This window comes from Lygodium microphyllum, chromosome 14 (assembly GCF_053477565.2).
Source record: "Lygodium microphyllum isolate KBCC chromosome 14, Lygodium_microphyllum_v1.1.10, whole genome shotgun sequence".
In the NCBI taxonomy this organism is placed as follows: domain Eukaryota; kingdom Viridiplantae; phylum Streptophyta; class Polypodiopsida; order Schizaeales; family Lygodiaceae; genus Lygodium; species Lygodium microphyllum.
This window is the reverse complement of record NC_141148.1, coordinates 120,769,773-120,775,566: the sequence shown is the minus strand read 5'-3', so window position 1 is coordinate 120,775,566 and position 5,794 is coordinate 120,769,773.

The following is a 5,794-nucleotide window of genomic DNA, read 5'->3' as shown; positions in this document are numbered from 1 at the left end:
GTGGCACCTTGAGGCAAGGTACATGTCCTCACAAGTCCAATAGGTGTCCATATAATGGTAATATCCCTGCTTTCCAAGGCAAGCTGAAACTGGTCATAACCAGAATACAAGTCACCTAGGGAATAGATGCCTCGTCCTGCAAAAGCCTCAACAAACTCATCCACAACTGGACCTATTCCCACATTCCTGATTGTCACTCTATTCACAGGTTGCATATCTTGAATAAATCTCAAAGTTCCATTCTTCTTTGGTACAGTAAACCACCTGTTAGAATAGGGTGCAGAAGAGGGTTCCAAAATCCCCATCTTAATCTTCTCATTCAGCAAATCTATCAGCTTTGGCAAGTGTGCTCTAGGCACAGCTATAGGACATATATTCCATGGCACATGAGGGACACTGAAGATGACCATAGGCACAACCAATTCGGGACTAATGTAGCCAATTTCATGAGGAAAGAAAGCAAATGCCTTACCATGTCGTCCAAGCATCTCTCTAAAATATTCTTTTTCCACTGGAAGCAAGAAATCATCATTTCCAATCTTCAATTCTGCAAGAGTTTTAGTTGTAAATTTATGTCCAATATTTGCAGGATCTCTCAACATAGGCTGCTTCATAGCTTTTTCTATCTGCTCATCACTATCAGGAGGAAGCGGCCCTGTAACCGGTTTAACCTTCTTATCAACTCTTTTATACTTCTTGTCAACCATGGCATCACTCAGGCACTCTTTTCTTTGCTGCAATTTCTACAATTTTTCAGCAACTCTCAACTCTGTTGGCTGAAAGATTTCAGCCCTTTGCTCTATGGACTGCATGGGTGCAGCCTGAAACTCTATACGCTGAAATTTTTTAGCATTAAACTCTGTCGGCTGAAAGGTTTCAGCCCTCTGCTCTATGGACTGCCATGATGCTGTTGAGATATCGAGCTCCACTCGTGATATGCCTGGGTGACCGTTGTGCATTTATGTCGCCGACTTGTCAGTTGTAGATGCAGTTGGTACACCGCCATGAATAATAGCTACATGACAGCTATCCTTATCTACTCTAGTTCGTGGCTCAGTTAGTATGCCACCTTAGTTAGTTGTCTTTGGTTTGAGACCCATATATAGGGTTCTTCTATTTCTTTGTATGAGATTTCTTTTGGCTTACACAACTAAGAAGAGCAAAACTGTTTTCAATCTCCACCTGTGTGTGTATTCCCCCATTGTGCAAGCAAGAAAGCTACAAGTGAGACTCCTTCCTTCTCTCCCACAATCTTGACATGGTATCAGAGCCTTGTTCATGGTAAGGAGCTCAAGAAAGCAAGCCAAGCTCACGGTGTTCTAGTAAGAGGAGCAGTGTCGCTTTCATTTTCTATTTTGGGAGCAGATCTCTACAGGTAGCACAGCCGGAAATTGCAAGAGTGCATTGTCTTAGGTTGAGACGCCCTTCGCGGTGAAGCAAGAGGGCAGTATATGCTGCGGGAATGGGCTTTAGCCCTCAGCGACCCTGTTTTTTTTATTTGAGGCCATTTCAGGGCCTGTTTTGGAGGCGGAAGTTTTCTGCACGCACTCAGGAAAAAGCCCTATTTTATGCTGTGCGACCACTATTCTACAGGTCCACAGAAATCGTCACTAGGAAGTGACTGTGTGGTCAAATACCACTTCCGCTAGTTTTGCAGATTTGCCCTTGTGAGGGTGAAGCTGTGTTTTTTGCAGTGACAGAATTTTTTGCAGTGTTCTGTAATGGCGTCTGATTCTCTTTCACAGATTGTCACTGAAAAGCTTGATAAGAACAACTTCCAAGAATGGAAGTTCAGAATGACGAATTTCCTTATGGGAAAAGGATATTGGGAATTTGTTGCAGGAAATGAAGAAGAACTAGTTCTTCCTGATGTTCCCGATCAATAGCAAATGCAGGCATTTAAAGCATGGCATGAGAGAGCCATGAAAGTTATGTACTGGCTGTCTATCAGCATTTCAGACTCTATGATTGTGCATATTCAAGATGCAAGTACGCCAAAGGAGGCATGGGATACTTTGTCAAAAATGTATAGCACAAATACGCAAGCCAGGAAAATGCAGCTCAAGCAAGAGTTGCACAATGTGCAAAGAGAAAATATGAGCATCAACGACTACCACATGAAGGTGAAGAAGATTGCAGATGCACTTGTTTCCATTGGGTCGCCAGTGGAAGATGATGATTTAGTTTCTGTGACCTTGAATGGTCTAGGAAAGGATTATGCACAGTTTCGAACATCCATTTCCATCCGTGAAAGATTTCCTGATTTTGAGGAGTTGATTGCTCTTCTAATTTCTGAGGAGAAGAGAAATGGTGGTGCATCTTCTTCAGGAGGAAATTCAAAAGAAGCTGTCTTCTACTCAAATGTTGGAAGAGGTAGAGGCAGAGGTAGAGGAGGCCGATTTGGAGGCCGTGGTAGAAATCAGAATATGCAGCAAACTCAAGAAAACCAGTCCTATGGAGGAGGACGTGGTAACTCTAGAGGCAGGGGGAGCCAAAGAGGTCATGGTGGATGGAAAAGAGGCCAAAATGCAAACAACAATGTTGAATGCTACTACTGTGGTAAAATGGGTCATATGGCTAAAGACTACTATAAAAAGCAGAATGACATCATGAATGGGAAATTGCAACAAGGGAATTATGCATCTTCTAGTAGACAGGGTGATGACAGAAATGAGCATTTGTTTATGGTGCAACACATGAACAATTCTGTGACAAGTGCAGAAGAAAGCAACGATGTATGGTATGTTGACTCAGGTGCATCAAACCACATGACAGGTCATGCAGAATGGATGGAGGATGCAAGGAAAATGGAAAAACCAGGATTTGTGAAGACTGGTGATGATATCGCGCATCCTATTGTGCAGATTGGAAAAATTCCTTTGTCTATGCAGGATGGGGGGAAAAAGAAATACTTGTCTGATATATTTCATGTCCCGAATATCACCAAGAATCTGGTTTCTGTTGGTCAAATGGTTGAGCAGGGCTTGCAGGTCAGATTTAATCCTCATGGATGCTTTATTGAGGATATGAAAAATAAAGGTCACTTGATAGCAAAAGGAAAGAAGAAGGGCAGAATGTTTTTGTTGGATGCAGACATACATGAATTGAGTGCAGCAATGTTTGCACATGGGATTGGTGTAGTTGGAGATATTGATATCTGGCATAAACACATTGGTCATGTTAATGTACAACGACTTAAATCAATGCAGGCCCAAAATATTGTTGCAAATAAAATGCCTAAGGTCAGATGGAGGGGGAGAGTACCTCTCAAATGAGTTTGCAAGGTTCCTGCAGGAGCATGGCATAAAGCAGCAATATTCATGCAGTCATATCCCACAACAAAATGGAATTGCAGAAAGGCAAAACAGGCATATTGGAGAGGTATCTCGTGCCATGCTCAATGAAAAAGACCTGCCAGATTTTTATTGGACTGAAGCAGTTGCTACAACAGTCTACATAATGAACAGGACTCCCACTACAGCAATACATGGGATGACTCCATAGGAGAGGTATACTTCTAGGAAACCAGATATTTCTCATTTGAAAATTTTTGGTTGCATTGCCTATGTACATGTGCTAGATGAGTTGAGATCCAAGTTGGATCCAAAAGCCGAGAAGTGCATCTTTATTGGTTACTCTCTGCAAAAAGGGTATAGATGCTATAACCCTTCTACTCGTAAGTTTACAGTGAGCAGAGATGTTGTTTTTGATGAGATGAGTAGCTGGTATAAACCAGTAAATGTGATTGATGATGTAGATGCACAAAATGGTAATGCTGCACAAAATTCACAGCAGCAGTCACAAAATATTAGTGGACCTGGAGCGTCCTCTAACAGTGGTTCACATTCTTCGCCATGGACAGGAATATTGAGGTCAAGAGAATCTTCTCAAAGCAATGCAGATAGTGGTATGCAGGTATCATGAAAAGGAAAAGAGAAGGTTGATCAGCCCATGTTTGATGTGAATGCAGGTCACTCTTATGTGGATGGTGAATCCATTGGCTCAGAACAGAGCATTGATGATGAGTTGGGTATTCCTTCTATTGTTACACCTGGAGTAAGGAAAACCAGAGATGTTTTGAGAGCACCTGGGAGTGAACCTACTTTGCACAGGTCTACGAGAGCTAGGTATCCTGTGGATAGGCTGAAATATGATGGATTTACAGCCATTCACTATGCATATATGGTCAAAGTGATACAGGAACCAGAACCCACTTCTTTTGAGCAAGCCATGGGAAAAGAAAAATGGGAGAAAGCCATGGATGAAGAAATGGATGCCTTGGAAGCAAATGCTACATGGGAATTGGTACCTTTGCCTAAAAGTAAGAATGCAATTGGCTGTAAGTGGGTTTATAAGGTGAAGCACAATGCAGATGGTTCTGTGAACAGATACAAGGCAAGATTAGTAGTCAAGGGGTATGCACAAACATATGGCATTGACTATGAAGAAACGTTCAGTCCGGTTGCAAGGATGGCAACTATAAGAGCAGTCATTTCTATGGCTGCATCAAAGGGATGGTCTTTACATCAGATGGATGTAAAGAATGCCTTCTTACATGGTGATTTGCAAGAAGAGGTCTATATGGAGCAGCCACCAAGTTATGTGCATGCTGTTCATCCTGAGTTTGTTTGCAGGTTGAAGAAAGCTTTGTATGGCTTGAAGCAAGCACCTAGAGCATGGTTTGACAAGATAGGACAGTATCTTGTCACTATTGGCTTTCAGATTTCCAAGGCAGATTTCTCACTTTATGTGAGAAAAATAGAGAAAGGTATTATGCTTCTTATCATTTATGTTGATGATTTGATTATGACAGGTGACAGTGATGAAGATATCCTTCATGTGAAAATGCTATTGAAGCAGAAGTTTGAGATGAAGGATTTGGGAGAGCTGTGTTATTTCTTGGGCATTGAGGTGATTAGATCACCAAGTGGGATACAACTCTTGCAGAGGCAGTATGGATTGGACATGCTGTCCAAATATGGGATGACAGGCTGTAAGCCTATTTCAGTTCCTTTGGAGCAGAATGTGAAACTGAGCGCAGATACAGGTGAGCTTCTGGAAGACCCTACTATGTACAGACGCATAGTAGGAATCTTGATTTATATGACTATTAACAGGCCAGATTTGAGCTATGATGTTGGATTAGTAAGTCAGTTTATGCAGGCTCCGAGGAAACCACATTTGGATGCGACTAGTCACATACTTAGGTATGTGAAGTCCACATTGCAGTATGGACTATTTTATGAGACTGGGATTCAGATATAGTTGCATGGATACACTGATGCTGATTGGGCTGGTAGCATTTCTGATAGACGATCTACCAATGGATATGTGTTCTCTTTTGGGAGTGCTGCAGTTACTTGGAGCAGCAAGAAATAGCCTACAGTTGCCTTGTCCAGTACAGAGGCTGAGTACCGGGGTGCAACAATGGCTGCATGTGAGGTAGCTTGGTTGCATAATCTACTTTATGATATGCATCAGCCTACAGATGGGCCAATTGTCATTTATTGTGACAACATGAGTAGTATACACTTGGCAAATAACCCAGTCTATCATGCTAGAACAAAGCACATTGAGGTGCATTATCACTATGTGCGGGAGAGGGTTTTACTAGGTCTTATTGATCTAGTTTATGTCAGCACAGAGGATCAGGTAGCTGACATATTTACGAAGGCATTGGGCGCAGAGAAGCTGCGCAAGTTCAAAGACCTGCTTGGGGTGCAGGAATTGGGATTGAGCTCGAGGGGGAGTGTTGAGATATCGAGCTCCACTTGTGATATGCCAGGGTGACCAT